Source organism: Orcinus orca, chromosome 9, assembly GCF_937001465.1.
Source record: "Orcinus orca chromosome 9, mOrcOrc1.1, whole genome shotgun sequence".
NCBI classification, from domain to species: domain Eukaryota; kingdom Metazoa; phylum Chordata; class Mammalia; order Artiodactyla; family Delphinidae; genus Orcinus; species Orcinus orca.
This window is the reverse complement of record NC_064567.1, coordinates 36,326,506-36,348,900: the sequence shown is the minus strand read 5'-3', so window position 1 is coordinate 36,348,900 and position 22,395 is coordinate 36,326,506. Positions and strand designations below refer to the sequence as shown.

The following is a 22,395-nucleotide window of genomic DNA, read 5'->3' as shown; positions in this document are numbered from 1 at the left end:
TCAACAAAACACATACTGAATAATCATTACTAAAGAAAAAAATTCACAGTTTGAAATTGAACACTGCTAACAAATACTGAAGTATAAAAATGATATGATATAGAAAATTTATAATGATGCAAGTTTTCAAAGACAACACAAAGAACTCCAGGACCATCTTCTGTATCTAATAATAAGGCTTTCATGACTCACCAATGACAAAATTATCCACTATTTTTTCAGGTAAAAGAATAATAAAAAATATTCTGATTGAAAACAGAATGAACATGGAAACAATTCACTATATGTGGTATGTATACCAAGAACTATGATCTCTCTCGATACAGATATAATCTTATTGCTTTGTTCTTTATAGTAGTAACAATAAAACCTGAAAACTTTAAAATCATTTCAACTTAGCTTTTTCCTCCACCTTGTATTAATGTATCAGAATATAACTGATTTTCTTAATTTCTTGGAGGCTAACACCTTATGTAAACTCTTACAATCTCATCAGACATTCCGTCTTTTTTTAAATTTTTAATTAATTTTTAACATTTTTATTGGAGTATAATTGCTTTATAATCGTGTGTTAGTTTCTGCTTTATAACAAAGTGAATCAGTTATACATATACATACATCGCCATATCTCTTCCCTCTTGTGTTTCGCTCCCTCCCACCCTCCCTATCCCACCCTTCTAGCTGGTCACAAAGCACCGAGCTGATCTCCCTGTACTATGCAACTGATTCCTACTAGCTATCTATTTTACATTTGGTAGTGTATATATGTCCATATATACACTACCACTCTCTTACTTTGTCCCAGCTTACCCTTCCCCTCCCCTTGTCCTCAAGTCCATTCTCTAGTAGGTCTGCGTCTTTATTCCCGTCTTGCCCCTAGGTTCTTCATGACCTTTTTTTTTTTTTTTTAGATTCTATATATATGTATTAACATACAATATTTGTTTTTCTATTTCTGACTTACTTCACTCTGTATGACAGACTCTAGGTCTATCCACCTCACTACAAATAACTCAATTTTGTTTCTTTTTATGGCTGGGTAATATTCCATTGTATATATGTGCCACATCTTCTTTATCCATTCATCTGTCGATGGACACTTAGGCTGCTTCCATGTCCTGGCTATTGTAAATAGAGCTGCAGTGAACATTATGGTACATGACTCTTTTTGAATTATGGTTTTCTCAGGGCATAAGGCATTCTGTCTTGCAATTACAAAACTACTGATTAGCCTTAGTTCATTTCAGCTCTACTCAGAATTTTTCTAAATGGTTTTCTCTCTATTTCACTATCCATTTTATTTTTAGAATTCTTAAATTTTGGGAAGATCTTTACAAGTATCACTCTGTAGTATAAAACTTTCCCCTCATTGTCCTTCCCTCCCCCTAAACCTGGGAGAGATTGCTGTGTTTGATCCTCAATTTACCAAATGTGCTCAATTATAATGTCTTTAAGCCAAACAATTTATTTAGAATTCCCTAAATAATTTTTTTAACTAATTCCAGATTTTTAAAAGAGGTGTGATCAGAGTATCAAAGAGACAATAGAATCATAAAGTGCCTAACTGGAATGAGAGAAATAAATCTGTAAGTTCCTTTAAATTTATTTGCTTATGATTGTAGAGGTAGTGTATGATCACTGTAGAAAACTTGGAAAAACCCAAGGAAGAATAAAGAATAGAAATCACTATAAGTTCTCCACCCAGATAAAAAAGATGTAATATTTTGATTGAATTATGTTTTAAAATAGACTGTAAGCTGCAACAGACTTCCATAAGGCAATAAAAATAAATGCCTTTCTCTTTCAAATTGTTTCCTTTTGGAGACTCAGAAGAGCAATACTAAGCAAAGGAGAAAAGAATGAGAATCAGGAAGAGGAGAAATTAAAGGCCACCATGTATGTAGTGTGCCAAAAGAGAGCCATTCATGTGCTTTTTCTGCAACAATATCTTCCTTGGAAAACAGTCAAGTTCAGCTGGTACTTCTACTTGGCAATTTATATTACAGCAACCATGATATTAACAATATTGTACTTTATGATACTGGTATTTAGTATTTTGGGTTACAAAAATTAAGCTGGAATGATTTAAATGTGTCTGACACATGAACGGAGCTTGTATCTTAGTTTTTCTTTGTTTTGTCTCAGTCTACCCACTATTTCAGCTCCTTTAAGCGAACATCTTTTTAATTGCACTTTTGAAATATTATCAAGCAAGACAGTGTCAATATCAGTAGGTTTACCTGTGCTATGAGGTTTAGGGAACATCTGGTCTCTAGGTCAGGCCTTTCTCATCTGTTTCCTCTATCTCTGCACTTAGGATCTTTTCTAACACAGGTACATACCTTTGAAGGATGTTGGACCTTCCTATTCAACTGTCTCTTCTTCAGGCTATTCTTCTTCACATAATTTTTCCCTGAAGTCCAGTTTCTATAAATGAATAATTTTTGTTGTTTCCTTCAAGACTACCCAAAGATAACTTTCCCTGTCTCCTTCAATCTTTACTTGAAAATAAAATATTATTCAAGACAAAAAAATTTTTTGACTTAAATTCTCCCACTACCTGGGCCACAAGGTTTTATAATAGGCGAGTAGCTGGAGACTTTTAAAGTCAGGTCAGGTGCTTACCCTTCAATCCTAATTCCTTATCTGCAAATCTCTTTCTTTCTTGTTTTCTTTATCTTATTTTCTTCATTATAAAATATTCTTATCCCCCTTAAATAGTTCACTGGATTATGCTTACATTTAAGAAAAGATCTTCTGCCTTTTCTATAATAATATCATATTTAAAAATTTTCTGTGATATATATTCATTTCATTTTCAGAAAATATTAGCAAGACAGTATTTTCAATGTAAGAGATAAATCAGAGCTTATTAATTGAGAAATAAAATTAGACCCAAAAAGAATGCAATGGCTTTTATTTAAATTAACTGCAGCGTCTAGAGATTTTACCTTGAAAACATATAACTACCTGATGTTATAGAAATAAATAGCTTGAAGAAAATGGTTTAGAAAAAAAGTATTGTCTTATTTTTATATAAGCTCATCTAAATATGCTTTAAAAAAGTAAAAGGATGAACAAAAATAAAAGACTGATTAAATTATTCTTCTAAAATTTATCTCTAAAAAGCAAATTGATTACTTCATCACATAGTAATAATAATGTATCTTAATGACATAATTAATTGATTATAATGCCCAGAAAAATATGTCTGAAGTAGGGAGCAAAGTTTTAAAAATCCTTAAAAACAGATCGATTTCCTCAAAACGTAAAAGATTTCAAGGGCTTCCCTGGTGGCACAGTGGTTGAGAGTCTGTCTGCCGATGCAGGGGACACGGGTTCGTGCCCCAGTCCGGGAAGATCCCACATGCCGCGGAGTGGCTGGGCCCGTGAGCCATGGCCGCTGAGCCTGCGCGTCCGGAGCCTGTGCTCCGCAACGGGAGAGGCCACAACAGTGAGAGGCCCGCGTACCGCAAAAAAAAAAAAAAAGATTTCAAAATCTGGCACTATCCTGTCAGTTGACAACATTCAAAACTACACATGAGTAGAACATTGAAATCTAACAATTACTATAAATCAGAATATTATAAAATACATATATGCCTTGATTTATCTTGGAACTAGTTTATTAATTATATGATATGTAAGGTGAATTTCAAACCAGAAATCTTGGCTCAGGCTTTTCAGTAAGTATTATATTGACAAATGGAGAATACCTGAGCCATTACTGAGTAAGTTTTCCCCCCAGAGATATTAAGCCTAACTCCTAAATGTTCTGAGTTTGAGTCAGATTCCATACTAAAAGGTTTCATTTGCTTGAATACACTGATATCGTCACTCCTCCCAAACTCTCTCAAATTCATTCTTTCTCCCTTTCCTCTATTTTCTCCCTTCCCTGAATTCACTGATTTACGTATCATTTCATGTGTCGATTTCTTCCTGATTGCCTCTATATGCCAAGAACTGTGCCAGATAATGGGAAAACAGTAACGAATAAGAAGCATTTCTGCTTCTGACTATTACAGAGTAATTGGCACTAGATTAGGGTTTATGTTATAAAAAACCATATAACTGTGTAAAATATATGAGGCCATTGTTTTCAGGTATTGGACAAGGGACAGCACAAGATAGTGATCCCTGAAAAGAAAACTCATCAGGTAATATCCCATAATCATTCCAGCTCTCTGCCTGGAGACACTTAATTGTGGCTCAGTGAGCTAAAGTCTGAGCAGAGCATGGAAGTCCCAGTTAGAAGAATAAGAATTGGGGTAGATATAGTCACCAGAATGTGCAGGGTAGGAATTGAAGAAGGAGCAGAGTCAGGGAGGGCACAGAAGTTCTGGGTAAGATGACACAGGCTCACCAGAGAGCATTTGCTGTGAGGTAGAGATTGAAACAAAGAATCTGGGAGACATTGGAGTTCCAGCCCAGAAAGAATGTTGACAGGCATCCAGATGAGGCAGCACAAAGGCCAGGCCTTAAGACCAAGGCCTATGCTGTTAGAGAAAGTCTATTCTAGAGCTACCCTAGTAAGGCTGAAAACCACCAGCCTAAAAGTCTGTATGTAGTGAAATTATCTTTCAAAAGTGAAGGAGAAATTACCACCTTCTCAGGCAAACAAAAATTGAGGGTATTTATTGCCAGTAGACTTGCCTTGCAAGAAATGTTAAAAGAAACTCTTGAGAAGGAAGACAAATAATGTGGGTCAGCAATTTAGATCTTCATAAAGAAAGGATGTGTGTCAGAGAAAGAATAAATGAAGGTAAAATAAAATTGTTTTCTTTTTTTTCACTAATCCTGCAGATAAAAATTTGTTCAAAATAATAATAGCAACAATGTATTTGGTGATTGTAGCGTATGGATAAGTGAAGTAAATGACAGCGATGTTACAGGGGACAGGAGGGATTAGGAATATTCTGTTAGAAGGTACCCATACTACTCATGAAGCTGTACAGTGTTATTTGAAAGTGGACTTGTATTGGTTGTAAATGTATCTTGTAAACTCTAGGACAACAACTAAAAACATTTTAAGAAAGGCTATTGATATGCAATTAAAAGCAGAAATCAGAGAAGGCAGAAAAAGAGTAAATAAAAAGAAGAGGCAGAGAAAGAGGAAGAGGAAGAACAACAGCAACAAATAACAGCAACAACAATAACGGCAATGAATAGAAAACAGATACAAATATGGCCAATATTAATCCAACAATATCAATAATCACTTTAAATGTGAATGGGCTAAATAAACCAATTAAAATACAGAAACCATCAGAGTGGATACAAAAGTAAGATCCACTGTATGTCTACAAAAAACCACTTTAAATAAAAAGATGCCGATAATTTAAAGTAAAGGAATGAAATAAGATATACCACAGTTAACAGCAATCAAAAGAAAGCTGAAGTAGCTATATTAATCTCGGACAAAGCAGACTTCAGAGCAAGGAAGATTATCAGGGATAAGGAAGGGCATTATATAAGGATAAGGTATCAATTCTTCAAGAAAACATAAAAATCCTTAATGTCTACTTGCCTAACAACAGAGTGTCAAAATACATGAGGCAAAAGTTGATAGAACTGCAAGGAAAAATAGATAAATCTACTGTTATAGTTGGAGACTTCGACACCCCTCTATCAGTAATTGACAGTTCCAACAGGCAGAATATCAGTAAGGATGTCGTTAAACTGAACAGTAATGTCAATCAACTGGATCTAATTGACATTTATCGAACGCTTCATCCAACAACAGCAGCATACACGTTCTTCTCAAGCTCACATGGAACATTCACCAAGATAGACTACATTCTGGTAATTAATACAAATAAAACACACCTCAGCAAATCTGAAAGTATAGAAATCATGCCAAGTAGGCTCTTAGACCACAATGCAATTAAAGTAAGAATCAATTGCAGAAAGAGAGCCAGAAAATCCCCAAATATTTGGAGATTAAACAACAGACTTCTAAATAAAATTTGGGTTATAGAAGGTTCAAGAGAAATTTAAAAATTCTTTGAGGAGAATAAAAATGAAAACAGAACTTGTCAAAATTGTGAAATGCAGCAAAAGTAGTGCTTAGAGGGAATTTTATAGAATTGAATGCATATATTAGACAAGAAAGATCTATAATCAGTAATCTAAGTTTCCACCTTAAGAAACTAGACAAAGAAGAGTAACATAATCCTAAAGCAAGAAGAAAAAAATAGATGACAAAAATTAGAGCATAAATCAATGAAATTGAAAATAAATTAATAGAGAAAATTAACTAAATCAAAGCTGGTTCTTTGAAAAGTTAAAAAAAAAATTGATAAACCTCTAGCCAGGTAACCAAGAAAAAAGACAAGACCAAATTACTACTATCAGAAATGAGAGAGGGGCCATTACTATTGATCCCATGGACATTAGAATGTTCTGTTCCTCTGGTGGGATCTTGAATAAGAAAGGTACACACATTAAGTTCATACATGTATGTAAAATACAAGGTGTGAAAGGATATTCACCAAAGTCAATAAAATGGTTGTTTGGGGGGAAGAACCAGGATTAGAGTTGGAACTTAGAATTGGGTTTTAGGCATCATTCTTTTTTTAAACCAAGAGAAGATTTCTTGTGCAATTAAATAGCATTTTCCAAAGAAAAGAACAGTTGAAAACCTGGATAATCATCTAATCAACAATACACAAGGCAAAGGTAAGTGTTGTTAACATAAGAGTGCAAAACATCAGTGTGAGAAGAAAAGCTTTCTATCATTTCTGATAGCATAATACATGTTCGGTAAACGCTCGCGATGTGCCAGCAAGATACTAGGAGTAAAAAAAGAAGCATAGGGCTTCCCTGGTGGCGCAGTGGTTGGGAGTCCGCCTGCCGATGCGGGGGACACGGGTTCCTGCCCCGGTCTGGGAAGATCCCACATGCCGCGGAGCGGCTGGGCCCGTGAGCCACGGCCGCTGAGCCTGCGCATCCGGAGCCTGTGCTCCGCAACGGGAGAGGCCACAACAGTGAGAGGCCCAGGTACCGCAAAAAAAAAAAAGAAGCATATATATGCGTTAGCATACACCATTTGTTATATGGGGATATATGTATGCATATGGCTGATTCACTTTGTTGTATAACAGAAACTAACACAGTATTGTGAAGCAATTATCCTCCAGTAAAGATGTATTTAAAAAAAAAAAAAGCAAAATGGTGTCTGCCCTCCCAAGAAGGAGACATCCTCATCGATACCATACTCTTCACACCTGCTTTTATTCCTAAGCGTCAGTGTTTATTGAGTGCTAACAAAATGCCAGGCACTGTTCTAACCTGTTCGTCATGTTTTACACGTGATTTTCCAGTCAATCCTCATAACAGCCACATGGACGTAGGCATTATTTTTATTATCCATGTTTTAAAGATAAGGAACTAAGCCCCACAGGTGAGTTACTTGCTCAAGGTCCCCCAGCTAGAAGCTGGGATTTAAACTATGCAGCTGATCACAAGGCCTAGCTTCTTAACCAATACTACTTTGTTATCTCGTTTAATCCTCACCCAAACCTGGCCACCTGCTACCCATTATTTACAAATGGGGAAACTGAATCCTGCAGAGGCTGTGGAACTGGCGTAGGTTACGCTAATGGTGGAAGGCAGACCAGGTTTTAAACCAGCCCTTCCTCTATTATTCTTCAAGAGGTTGTCGAAATAAATAACTGTAATCACGTGTCACAGAGGTTTGGCTAACAGACACCTCCTCGGTGACTACGGAGCTTCTTTGCCACAATGTTTCTCCTGTACCTTTGTCGGTTCCCCTCAGTGTCCTTCCCTTGGCTCCTTTACCTGCCGTTTCTCTGCATGGATTTTCTCCTCATCTGCTTGGTGGCTGCTTTCTCCCTTTCCCCTCTGTCTGCCTGCCTCTCTTAACTCCACCTTTCTGAATACTTATACCACACACCTATGTTAAAAAACAAAACTCTTCATACTTCTCAGTTGAGGGAGGGGCAGGAGAGGAAGCATTTATGGTCTTGGTTAAATTCAGGTCTTTGTTGATCAATTCCTTCCTGAAGAGTTAACAGTGTTTTTCTTCCTGTTCAAATTCACAATCATTGTGCTTGCAGTAGTTTTATGTGCATCTGTGTATCCTTCTACATGACATACACAAGTGTTGATGGCATACTGCTTTAATTGGTAAAGAACTGCCCGTTGGTGCCTGGGTGCTTAGACTGACTATTGCTTTTGAATCCTGTGCTGAAAACTTCATAATGAAACCCAAATGACAGAAGCATAAACACAGCTGCTTATGCCTATAAAGTAAGTGGCTTACAAGGGAAAGCATAATCAGTGGAATCTAGTGTTTAGTCAATTACATTAACAGCAGACAAATAGAAATCATATGTATTTGACAGGAGGCCATTTTAAGAAACTGTATATTTGTATGCTGCAAACGTAATGAGACATCTTACAAGAAATGTGATCCATTATTCATGAACTTGAATAAAATACAAAGAAATCACCCGAAAACCAGAAAATTTAAATTCTGTTAAAAATGTGAGGTTTTCTTTTTTATTGAAGTATAGTTGATGTACAATATTATATGTTACGGGTATACAATACAGTGATTCACAATTTTTAAAGGCTATAGTCCATGTATAGTTATTATAAAATATTGGCTATATTTCCTGTGTTGCACAATACATCCTTGTAGCTTATTTTATACATAGTAGTTTGCACCTCTTAACCCCCTAGCCCCTCTATTGCCCCTCCCCCCTTCCCTTTTCCCACTGGTAACCACTAGTTTGTTGTCTATATCTGTGAGTCTGCTTTTTTTTGGTTATATTCAAAAATGTGAGGGTTTTATTTTGGTAGTTTATTTTATTTCTTAAATTAATTCAGAGGTTTTTTTTTTAAGTGATTACAACCAAAGAGATTTAATATATCTTAAGTATGCCGTAGGTATTATTTCAAAAAACACTCTATTTGGGTGTTTTCCAAGGCTGTAAGAAACACAACCAATATCAGAACTTGAACTGGGTTGGAGGAGGGCCATAGTGAATTGTCATCCAGCAGAAGGTGGGAGGTGATTAAGGAAATTCCTTAAATGGATGATAGAAGGTAATCAGTGAAGGCAGCTGGACCATCGGCGCAATCTCGTAGCGTGTGAGGGTCAGAGGTCAAGCCAGAAAGCTTAAAAGACCCATTGCCAGCTCATTGGTGGAGTTTCAGCCCTTGGGTTCAGAACACAAAGAAGTCGCTGATGAAATTGATAAAGGAATCTGGAAAGACCCCTATGCTGGGACGTGGGTACAAGGATGCTGCTATTGGAATTGGGGCTCAGGCAGGAACTTGGTACGAGGACAATTTCCAGGACATCCAGACCTAAGGTACAGTGGTGGTCATTTGTTTCTTAAATTCTACTGATTAAGGACTGTTGTGAGAGCCTGGACTGGGGCCTAGTCTTCAGGTACCAGGTACATTGTCACAGTTACAAGTCCTGTGGGGAGCGGGAGAATGCCAGTTGCAAATGAAATTTTACTAATTTGGTATAACTGCAGTGGTGATAAATTGATAAAGTTCCAGTGTGAACAACTAGTAATTGCAAATTTCACAGGGCATTTTTTTTTTAACATCTTTATTGGGGTATAATTGCTTTACAATGGTGTGTTAGTTTCTGCTTTATAACAAAGTGAATCAGTTATACATATACATATGTTCCCATATGTCTTCCCTCTTGCGTCTCCCTCCCTCCCACCCTCCCTATCCCACCCCTCCAGGCTGTCACAAAGCACCGAGCCAATATCTCACAGGGCATTTTTGAAAGCATTCCTAGATTTCAATTATTACAGGACTAGAAGTCCTTAAGGTATCTGTTAATAACTAAGATAATAATAAATAAATGGATAAGATGCATGGTTGTGTAATTAGCAGAGATCCCCCAACAACTATGCATGAATCAGTTGCATCTGAAACACCTGGTGTTGCTTTAAGACATTAACTCCCAGGCCCACGAAAAGCCTACAGAATCAGTATCTGAGAGAAAGCCTAGAAATCTGAATTTTCTCCAGACTCCCCAGGTACTAATGACAACTCCCCTTAGAACCCTGTCAGGTTTATTCCACATAGCATTTCAAGTGCTTCAAAGAGTTTGAAAGTTTGAAGATTTTGTTATCGCAAATAGTTTAAGCATTCCTTTTCCAATAGTATCCAATAAATACACAGATAAATACAGCTTCTTGGTATACCACAGTGTGTAGCTTTAGCTCAGTGCTTCCCAGAATTATCATGAATTCCAATTTAGTAAGCCTAAATTAGTGAACTCTTAATTCCAGAAAATCATCCCCCTAAAATCCTATTCCTCTGCAGTTGCTCCATCCACCCCTGGGGTGCATATTTCCATGGAGACAATGTCCTTGAATAATCCCATCTGTATCTTTATTTTGTGTACCTTATTCTTCACTATCTTTCATGTCATGCTGAAGTGACTTTTGTCTGGTGTTGTTGGGAAGTGAGGAGAAGCCTTGATCCACTTCATCAGAAGGCAAGGATTCTACATCCAGTCAGATTATTGTTCCAGCTATAGGTGAAGATGCAGGTGCATAAGACTTTGCCACCCGAGTGCATTTCCTACCACCTGCCCTCTGAGCAAATCTCTCTGCCCAGCTAGCAGCTAAAACTGTTTTCTAAGTCTGTTCACGACCCCTGGTGATCCCAGACTCCTGGATGGGGAATCAGGAGATTCCTGGGTTTGCCTCCAGGACTAGCCAGCTGTATGGACTTACACAAATAGCATCACTTCTCTGGGCTTTATTTTATTTTAGTGGTAGGATCAAAGGTTTGAATCATGACTTCACTTACTATTTGTGTAATTTGGGGCAAATTATTGAACACCTAGTGCCTTGATCTCCTTACTTATAAAGCAGAGACAATAAAAGGACCCATCTCAGAGTAGTTGTGGCAATTTGCTCAGATATTGCCTGCTAAGTACTTAATACAGTGCCTGGCACAAAGTAAGTTTTCTGTAAATGTAAGCTATTATATTTAGGAAGATGTGAGATAATAGATGTGAAAACACTTTGAAATGGTTGAAAGTCCAGATGTACATAAGATAAGTGAAAAGTATTAGTATTAGCTATCAAATGCTATATAATAAATGACCCCAGTTAGCAGCTTAAAATAGCAAATATTTATTATCTCACACAGTTTCTGAAACTAACTGGTTTTGGCTCAGGATCTCTTGGTGTCAGGAGCTTAGCTAAGCTTGAGAAAGAGCTGAGCCGACAGGTGTTGGAGTAGCTGGTTAAAGCACAGGCCCGAAAAGATTTAACAGTGGAACCTTTAATCACTTACTGCTATGGTAGAAGCAAGAGTCTAAACCCGGAAAAGGTGTCAACTGCCCCCATTCCATTTTCTCCCATAGGGGACTGTGCTGGTCATGCATGAGGCAGGGAGGAAATGAGGGATAGGAGTGGAAAAGTACAGGGTACTGAGTCAGAGTCTGAAAAAAGTATCTTCAAAGTCCTCCCCCATAGAGGCACCTGAGGAATGCCTTGGCTGAAATGTGCCTGGGTTGGCCAGACGGGCTCCAGTTCTTGACTGAAATGCCCTTCAGAGACTGTAATGCCTTGGCTGTGCACCAAGTCTGACATAGGGAGAGCACCAATCCCCCGTAAGGCCTACCAAGCAAAGCCTTTGTCATTGCCTATAGTCAGGCCTGAAAAGTCACACATGGTTTTTCGTCAGCAGCTGGACTCCTCGGTTCCCCCAGATGTGATCTGCTGGGGTCGTAACACCACACCGCATGCAAAAGGCAGGCCTCAGTCACAGAGCAGCTGAAGCAAGAAGCTACAGCCCACTTGGATGAAGGGTGCAGGGGGAACAGAGGGCAGGGCCAAATAGATCAGTTCAGATAGACATACACAGGAGGTCAGGTGAACAAGGTGAGCAAATATCAGAGGGCCAAGAGCCAGAGTAACTCCCCAGTCAGTCAGAAACAGGGACCGTAGAGCGTTTCTCCATGTGTAGTGCTGGGACAATCTGTGTCGTCACCTGACAAGCTTGCTAAGCACTCCCGGCCCCACTCGCAGTTTCTCACTCACTAGTTTTTTGTTTTTTCATTTTATTTTATTTTGTATTTTATTGAAGTATAGTTGATTTACAATATGGTGTTAGTTTCAGGAGTACAGCACAGTGATTCAGTTATATATATATATGTGTGTGTGTATATGTACATATATATATATACACATATATATATATTCCTTTTCAGATTCTTTTCCCTTTTAGGTTGTTACAAAATATTGATTGTAGTTCCCTGTGCTATACAGTAGGTCTTTGTTGGTTGTCTAGTTTATATATAGTAATGTGTATGTTAATCCCAACCTCCTAATTTTCCCTCCCCCACCCCCCTTTCCCCTTTAGTAAACATAAGTTTGCTATGTCTGTGAGTTGCTTTATGTTCTGTAAATAAGTTCATTTGTATTATTTTTTTTAGATTCCACATATAAGCGATGTCATATGATATTTGTCTTTGTCTGGCTTACTTAGTATGATAATCTTCAGGTCCATCCATGTTGCTGCAAATGTCATTATTTCATTCTTTTTTATGGTTGAGTAATATTCCAGTGTGTGTGTGTGTGTGTGTGTGTGTGTGTGTGTGTGTGTACACACACGCCACATCTTCTTTATCCATTCATCTGTCGATGGACATTTAGGTTGCTTCCATGTCTTGGCTATTATAAATAGAGCTGCAATGAACATTGGGGTGCATGTCTCTCTTTGAATTATGGTTTTCTCTGGATATATCCTCAGGACTCACTAGTTTTAAAGTGGAATCGGAACTTTTTTTAAAAAAATGTTTTTAGGAAGTTCCTCTGTGATCTTGATGCAGACAACAATTTGAGAACCACTAGATGAAGAGGTCAGGAAGGAGCAAGAGAGCAGGTCAGAAACAACCAGAGAGACCAGGCAATGGCAAGGTCATTGAGCACCAAGGCAAGGCTGACTGAGCCCCATGCCCACTCTACTAGGTTTTAGTCCCCTCTTTTCAAGGTGGGCATCTTCCACCTTTGGTGAGATCTAGCCTGGAAACAACCCAAGAAATGGTAATTGTGTGGGGATTTCCATTTAATTCCCATTAAATGTAATTGAGAATGGCTAAAAAAAAAAAAAAAGCAGGACAGGTGTGGCTCTTAATATTGGTACCTGGTAATAGCCCAATAACCCGAGCACCAGGGCTCTTCTTTGCCTTCTTTCTGGCTTGGGTTTTCCACCCCAGGTGGGAAATGCAAACTTTGATTGACGTGTGAACCCTTTAGGCCGCTTCTCACACATGATCTGCAATCATTGTGACAGGACGACTTAGTTTACGTGGTTCAACCTCGTAGAAGTATTTCAGGTTTCACTGAACTCATGCTAAGGCAAAGTTAATTTGCTCTGTGAGAAAGCCAGCTGGACTTCAGTTGTCTTCTGAGATAGTTAATTGTTTTAGTGGCGTAGTGATTGTGGTCACTGGTCATGATGCAGTGAGTGAGTAGTTAGTAAAGCATGCAAAGCCTAATGACCAGTGGCTGTCTAAGCTAAGAGAAGAGAATCATCGAACTGAGAAATTCACAACCCTCATTCTTGGTAACATGCTATAGAGCACCATAAGCATTTGTTATTTGTGTCTGCTGTCCCCACTGGCGACAATCAACAGTTTAGAAAATCCGGGAAAGATGATTCATAAAACCCTAAAGATTCTTAGGATGTTAAAAAGCCCAAGGGCATAGCCTAGGAAATGTGAATGAGACTTGTACTCACCTACTGATTGCTTTCAGACCAGATTATATGTTACACAGAAGTCCAATTTAATGAAAAGAGGGGTCTCATAGTGGGGCTCCGTTTGGGGCAGTATTATGGGTCAGATATTCTGAAAAGCTATCCTGCTGAAGTACAGATAGATCCTGAACAACGAATATATTTTAAAAAATGACTGAGTTTGCGAGAACGTAAATTCCCAAGAACCAAAAGAAAAAACTGTGAGCTGAAATCAAGGTTATAAGTAAATAAAAGCCTGCCCTATCATGGAGCACATGCTAATACCTGGAATCTAAAGCTTTGGGGCTTATAATTGCTAAAGAAATGAAGGGGTAAGCTTTGTTTCCATGCGAAACAGGGGAACAGAGCCTGAGATGCGAATATAAAGTCAGGACCCTTTTGAAGGGGCTGTGACACCAATGAAATAATGTGTAAGAAGACAAATCTGACAGCCAGCAAAGGGCAGGTAATAGGAAATTTATCTGGGCTGCAGCACTGGATAAAAAACAATAATAACAAAACAACAATATCATCCCTTCTGAGAATTTTTAACCTTATCCATTTGTGATTTGGGGGTTTAAATTTATACTATTCATTGAATTTATACTACTGACAAACAGGAAAATCCCAAACTGAAAAATAAAATAGTTCCAGACTGGAAGTATTCCTAGTACCTGCCATATACAAATACAAATCCTAGAGACAGCATCTCCTCCATGAGGCCTGAGAATTCCAACATATTAGATTAAAACAAATAAAAATTCCCAGTGAAAAATTAACAAACTCTTGTTTGAAAGTCTGCAAACACAACAAATGATAGATTTAGATAATATGGAATTCAGATAATGGGATTTTCCAATATTGGCAATAAATAACTACCTAAAGAAATAAAAGACAAAATAAAAAGATTGAGAATGCAAAAACATATTGGCAAACAGAATCCAATACCACATTAAGAAACTAATACATCATGACCACATGAGATATATTCCCATGAATGCAGGGTTGGTTTAACTTTAGGAAATTCAGTAATATAGTTTACCATATTAATAGTTGGAGGTGGATATACACTTCTTAAATTACACTTCTTTACTGAGATATAATTAACCTACAATAAATAGAACATATTTTAAATGGGCAGTTTTGTAAGTTTTGACACATGTGTATACTCATGAAACCAGCACTAAAGTCAGGATAATGAATATATCCATCACCCCCAAAAGTTTCCTCCTGCCACGTTGTGATCCTTTTCTCCCTTTCCTTCTTGTGGGCTCCCTCCCCATCCTCTTGATACCACTGATCTATTTCCTGTCACTATAGATTAGTTTGCATTATCTGGAATTTTATGTAAGTGGAATCACATAGTAAGTTTGTGCTCTTGTCTTGTCTGGCTTCCACTAGGCATGATTATTTTGAGGTTCATCCATGTTATGTGTGTCAGGAATTCATTCCTATTTATTGCTGAACGTTGTTCCAATGGTTGGCTCACTTTAGAAAATTACTGGTAAGTCCTCTCTAGCTGAGTGGGCTCTAGCAATGCTGGAAGCTAACGGGCAATGGAAGAATAGGAAAGACCTCCACTTGCTTCTTGAGACTTGGCTCAACAGCCATAGGCCTGTGTGAATTCACAAGCACCAATAATCCTTAAGTTTGGACCATCTCCTTGAACTGAGTAGAGCTCTTATTGGAAGTAGGTCTGTGGCTCTAACTTGTCCTGGTTTGTGTCTACAGTGAGGCAGGAAACAGGGTTCATGTGCTGTACTCCTAGGTGTTTCCATTGGTGGGCATGCTGGGGGACCTTGCCACAAAGGCTGGATTTTCTTCTTGATTTCTTCTGAAGAACCAAGATGAAAAACCTTGGTCAATCAACTCTGTATAGGCTTGGGCCCCTCCCAGCTCCATCATGGGAGACCAGAAGGAAGCTAACCCAGCGTTTTTGCTGCAGGTTGTATTGTAGGGAAGGAGGGAAGGAGAGAAAACAGTTTTGAAATGGGCCACAATGATTTATACCCATCTACCTACTGGCATGCTCATCATTCCTTCCATTTCTTACGAAACGCTCAGGCAGGGGGAGGAGGATACAGAGCAGAAGGCAACAAAAGAATTCAGGAGGACTCATAATTGGCTTCAAAGATATAGAAACCTGTGGGTCCACAGCAATTTCCTCAATCATCTTTTATACTAAGGTGCAGCCAGCAACAGACAGGCCTACAGGACGGCAGAACCAGAAAAACGGTCAAAGGGCCTAAGTAAAGACTGTAGATTTGAGAGGGGGTCAGAACGGTCCAGAGACAGAATCCAGTGATCAGCCTGTTCTGATATTCCAGGAAGCGTTGAGAGGAGCCAGGACAAACATTGGCTGAGGGTCATGAGGACAAACATTGGCTGAGGGTCATGAGGACAAACTTTGAGTAGGCCTAGGGAAAAATGAAGGGTGGGCCAGGAGACAGAGAACTGGCATTTGACCATTTCAGGAAAGGTAAGAATGACTGATAATGGAAAACGTCAATCAATGATTTTCACAGCTGAGACATATATCAGCCAAGGTTATTGGCCATGTCAACTCTTGCCACAAACTCCCTTCCAACACAGGCTGGAACCAGTTCTCAAATAGGCTGACACAGGCAAACTGGCACAGCTGCTAGGGGAATGTGGTGGCAGAAGGGAAATTTACTTTCTTAGGGGTAGTCCTGAAAAAGCAATTACGTGCTTAAAGAAGTTTTTTGAATAGTGGCTCTTCTAGTGCCTTAGAAATATTTGATTTATGTACAGAATTCCCGCTTAGTACCCAATGTAACATATTTTTAAAAATACAGTCGTCCCCGCTTAGCCACAGTTTTGCTTTCTACAATTTCAGCTACCCACAGTCAACCACAGTCCAAAAATATTAAATGGAAAATTCCAGAAGTAAACAATTCATAAGTTTTAAATTGCATGCCGTTCTCTCTCACCAACCTGCCCCATCCTGCATGGGACATGAATCATCCCTTTGTCCAGCATGTCCTGCCCATTAGTCACTTAGCATCATCTTGGTTACCAGATGGCCTGTCATGATATTTTAGTGCTTGTGTTCAAGTAACCTTTATTTTACTTAATAATGCCCCCAAAGTGCAAGAGTAGTGATGCTGGCAACTTGGATATGCCAAAGAGGAGTCATAAAGTGCTTCCTTTAAGTGAAAAGGTGAAAGTTTCAACTTAAGAAAAAAAATCATGTCCTGAGGTTGCAAAGACCTTTTATTTGTGATTTCGTGGAAAGGGAAAAAGAAATTCATGGTAGTTTTCCTGGTGTACCTCAAACCACACATGTTACAGCCACAGTGCACGTTACATGCTTAGTTAAGATGGAACAGGTATTAAATTTGGACAATAAGATATTTTGAAAGAGAGAGATCACATTCACATAACTTTTATTACAGTATGGTAATAATTGTTCTATCTTATTAGCTATTGTTAATCTCTTACTGTGTCTGGTTTATAACTTAAACTTTATCATAAGTATGTGTGTATAGGAAAAAACATAGTATGTATAGAGTTCAGTACTATCTGCAGTTTCAGACATCTGCTGGGGGGTCTTAGAATTTATCTCCTGGGACTTCCCTGGTGGCGCAGTGGTTAAGAATCTGCCTGCCAATGCAGGGGACACGGGTTCAATCCCTGGTCAGGGAAGATCTCACATGCCGTGGAGCAACTGGGCCCATGAGCCACCACTACTGAGCCTGCACTCTAGAACGCACAAGCCACAACTGCTGAGCCTGCACGCCACAACTATTGAAGCTCATGTGCCCTAGAGCCCGTGCTTCACAACAAGAGAAGCCACAGCAGTGAGAAGCCCACGCACCACAATGAAGAGTAGCCCCCGCTCGCCGCAACTAGAGAAAGCCCGCTCACAGCAACGAAGACCCAACGCAGCCAAAAAAAAAAAAAACAAACACACGCAAAAAAGAATTTATTCCCCAAGGATAAGGGGGGACTACCGTAATAATCACTGTAATTCCAACGTAGCCGTAATCCCCACCCTGAGGATCTCTCTAATGCAGATAAACAGAAGCTATATCTGTAAGTAGTCACAGCAGCAATAGCAGCCAACACTTATTTGGCTTGCTATGTGTCAGAGGCCGCTCTGAATGCTTTCCAAACATTAATTCTCACAACAATCTTTTGAAGCAAGCATCATTATTCCCATTGTATAGAATGGCCTGTTTGTGTGTCACCAGCCTAACAACACTTTCATTAGACTAACAGGTTTTTTTAAGGTCATGTAATGCGTATATTAATAGTATTAAGAAAAAATTTAAACTCTCTTCAACTAATGATATCAGTTACGATGATAGCCATATTTATTCAATGAACTTCACTAACTAGACATTCTTTGGGGGCCATGTACTGAGAAGAGCATCTTATGCAGACTGCATCTTTAAACTCTGTCTTTTGAAAAGAAATCATTTCAACTTGCTTACGAAAGAAATAATGTTTAATTATTCTGGACACAGAGCAGAGTGTTTGGTGGTTGTTTTTGCCTTTTAACATAACTCTCAGTGACTTCTGGTTTCTCCACTTCGGTGACAGTTTGTACTGGTTATCTAGTACAGTTTACATTCTGATAAGCACATAGATAGAATAAACAAATTACATTTTTGAATTCATTGTTGTATAAGATAGGTACTTCTAAAAATGAATCTGGTTCTAAACCGGTTCCAACCAGTTTGGTTTTTAGAAGTTTTGCCTTTTTAACAACTGTCATACTATGAAGAGATCTCATTTTATTAACCAGTATTGTATTAAGGAAAAATTAAGTGTGAAATGTCTGCTGAGTTATAAAGAGCGTAGAAATGACTTCCTGGCTAAAAAACGTACCCTACCGCCCTGACTTGGGCCCTGATAGCTAGAAAGGGTCAAGCATTAAATCTGTATCTTCCAGACTTCCCTGGTGGCACAGTGGTTAAGAATCCACCTGCCAATGCAGGGGACACAGGTTCGGGCCCTGGTCTGGGAAGATCCCACGTGCCGCGGGGCAACTAAGCCCATGCACCACAACTACTGAGCCCACGTGCCACAACTACTGAAGCCCGCGCACTTAGAGCCTGCGCTCCGAAACGAGAAGCCACCAAAATGAGAAGCCCGTGCACCACAATGCAGAGTAGCCCCCCGCTCACTGCACCTAGAGAAAGACTGCATGCAGCAACGAAGACCCAATGCAGCCTAAAAAATTAAATTAATTTTTAAAAAGTCTGTATCTTCCATCAACAATTCAGCATTATGTTCCATTTTATACTGTAACCCATTTTCCTAAATTTCCTTCCATCCACTGCTCTTGAAAGAAGGAGTGGAGAGAGAGAGAGATGAAGGGCTTAGTATTCCTGTGGAACAGGTCTAAATTGAATGCTGTAATGGGAGATACCAGGGCCTGAACATCTTCAGCACAAGGACTGGGTCTCACAGAGATCATGACGAGAATGATTAAATGCTTTGGCAACCACATGGTGCTGCAGAGAGCTGTTAGAAGGCGAGCTGGTCACCGGTGCTTGATCTTGACTTTCCCACTCTTCAGCCTTCCCCTAGAGGAGCTCGGTATTGTCCTGGCTTCTGCGAGGACCTACATTCTACATCCTGCTGACTCGCACATTTCTTTTTCTAAAAACAGGTACAAAGTTTATTTATTTTATTTTTTTATTAGCTATCTACTTTATACATATTAGTGTATACATGTCAATCCCAATCTCCCAATTCATCCCACCACCACCACCCTGCTTTCCCCCCTTGGTGTCCGTACGCTTGTTCTCTACATCTGTGTCTCTATTTCTGCCTTGCAAACTGGCTCACCTGTACCATTTTTCTAGATTCCTCATATATGCATTAATATACAATAGACTCCCACATTTAAAAAAATTTATTTATTTATTTATTTGACTGTGTTGGGTCTTAGTTGCAGGTCTTAGTTGCTTCTCGGCATGTGGGATCCTAGTTCCCTGACCAGGGATCGAACCTTTGTCCCCTGCATTGGAAGGCAGATTCTTAACCACTGGACCACCAGGGAAGTCCTGACTCCCACATTTTTAATACCAACCCAAATCTCTCTTCTGAGCTGCAATTCCATATAATCTCGCTGCCTATTCAACATCTCAACTTGAATGTCTCTGGAGGCACAGGTTGCAACAGTGAACAAAAAAGCCAAAAAAGCTATCATCCTGGAACTCATATTCTAGCCCATATTCAAACATGTCCCAATGAAATCATATACCTTAAACCTATCCAAGCCATTCAGTTGCTGTGGTTAAAAACCACATCTCATTAGCTTTACGTTTAAGGTATTTTTCCTCTTCAATACCAACAAAATCATCCAAGAAATCCATCATTTCTCTCCTAGGCATCTATAAAAGGCCCCTAATAGTCCTCCGTCATCCACTTTTGTTCTTGGCACCCCCCCCCACCACCACCACCAGCCATCTAAGTCATATGGTTACTTTGTTTCATTTTCCAGGAGTGACCCTTTTAAAGTACAAAGCTGATCATGGCAATCCCTTGCTTAAAAATACTTCAAATGCAACTTGAATAAAATTGAGCCTACTAGACTCAGCAGGATCTGGCTCCAGCTTTCTTTCACAGCTTTCTCCCCTTTATGCTCTGAGTTCCAGACACAGTGACATTCTGTGAGCTCCTAACTAGGCCAAAATCCTTTTCACTCTAGTAACACACTTCTTCCGTTTGTCTCTGTTAACTCCTAATCATTATCAGATCTCAGGCTGAGCATCTTTTTTTTTTTTTTTTTTTTTTTTTTTTGCAGTATGCGGGCCTCTCACTGTTGTGGCCTCTCCCGTTGCGGAGCACAGGCTCCGGACGCGCAGGCTCAATGGCCATGGCTCACGGGCCTAGCTGCTCCGCGGCACATGGGATCTTCCCGGACCGGGGCACGAACCCATGTCGCCTGCATCAGCAGGCGGACTCTCAACGACTGCGCCACCAGGGAAGCCCTGAGCATCATTTTTGCTAGGCTACAATTCCTGCCAGATTACCAGTCCCTTTATGTGTACATTTGTAGCATTGTTTTTTCTTATGCTTGCTAGCATTGTAATTAATTACTTGTGTGATGATGATCGGTTTAATGTCTCTCTTCACCATTAGGCTGTCAGCTCCGTTAGGGTAGGAAATGTATCCATCTTTTACACCACAGAATTTCCAGTGATATCACAGTGAAAATAGTAGGCATTCATTGAATATATGTTATATTTATTCAATATAAGGAAAGGCTACAACTCCTTCAAGTAAGCCAGTATTATAACAACTAATAAGAAATAAAAATTCATCGTTAAGAGGGTTATTATGGGAAAGGAAGGAATTCTATTGGACTAATTAGAAAAAACTTAAATAAAATTTTTATTTTCCGGATAAGAATAGTGAATTAATACAAAATGCTACAGGGGTAAATGAATGTTGATAATACATAACTGATAGGAACAAAGAAAGACATTGCAGCAGCTCCTACCTGGATAGAATGAGGAGGGAAATGTCATCAATGATGAGAAGTGACTTTTGTCTGTATAAAAGAAACTGAAGACCTCACAGTGATTGTACATAGGACTTCTAGGGACCTTCCTGCACCAAATATCTTGGGAGCTATGATCTCTTGCATTCAGATATTCAGATGTGGTGGAATAGAGTTGTGTAGAGAATAGTATGAAATACTCAACTGGAGTGGGTAGGACCCTAGGCAGCTGGTATGTGGAGAAAGCAGAAAACACTGAATAGTTTGCCTGCAGGTAGATGCCTGTGATGACTTTTAAATCCGGTTTAGGATGCATAAATATTTCATGAACTGAAAAGCTTTAAGGTTAGGAGTGGCCCTGTACTGGTTGCACGTGATTTTCTCCTGCACAGAACTCCTGTTGACTTCAGATTTCAAGAGAACAGATTTGGGCCAAAATTACTTGCTGTGCAGTAACGATTTCATAATTGGAATATTATGTCTCAAGGTTTAGAACTTTCTAAATTATTCAAAAATCTTCTGAAATTTTTATTTTTCAGCTTCAAAGGATACAGTTCATTTTGTTTTGGGGAAGAGAACATGTATCTGTATTTCTGAGGCCTTGTTCTTTTATAAAAATAAATCAAGATAAATAGGTTTACATACTTGGGAACATGGGAACAACGTTTCTGTATTTTAATCCCAAAACGTTGAGTAAAACATTCAGTCTGCTCAGTGCCAAATATTACATCAGTAGACTGTGAAAGCACTTCAGATACTGAGCTCTTAGGTCAACATTAAAAATAGTTGTGAAGTTTTAAGCTGCTTTTATTAATAAATTGCTTTTTTTTCCAAAGACACCTTGATAATAATGCACTGTCACCTTTTCTCATTAATTAAGCTATGATAAGAGGATCTGAATTGACTTCTAGTTTCCTATTCCTGTAAAAGAACTAAGCTTGAACAAAGATGTATTTTCTTTCTCTTTCTCTTGTCTGGTCAATACTAACAATAAACAGAACTACTTTTTCTTTTCTTTTTTTTTTTAAACATGTGACCATGCTGGACTGGCTTGTGTTGTTGGTGAAGGGGTCATGGAGCTAATAGTGTGAAGCCACTTGGGGCCTGAGGTTGGGAAGAATACCCTCCCCTCCACATACATGCCTACTCCCGGCCCCCAAATC

The 22,395-nt window shown here is 39.0% G+C and overlaps 1 long non-coding RNA gene across 1 annotated transcript in view; it reads left to right on the top strand.

Moving 5' to 3' along the window:
- Positions 1–220: 220 nt before the first annotated feature.
- Positions 221–22,395, top strand: part of LOC125965496 (uncharacterized) — a 61,661-nt gene continuing 39,486 nt past the window's right edge. Inside the window, exons 1-3 of the long non-coding RNA XR_007479439.1 lie at positions 221–289; positions 1,506–1,586; positions 4,104–4,157. This is a non-coding gene — a long non-coding RNA (uncharacterized LOC125965496). The remainder of the gene's footprint in view (positions 290–1,505; positions 1,587–4,103; positions 4,158–22,395) is intronic.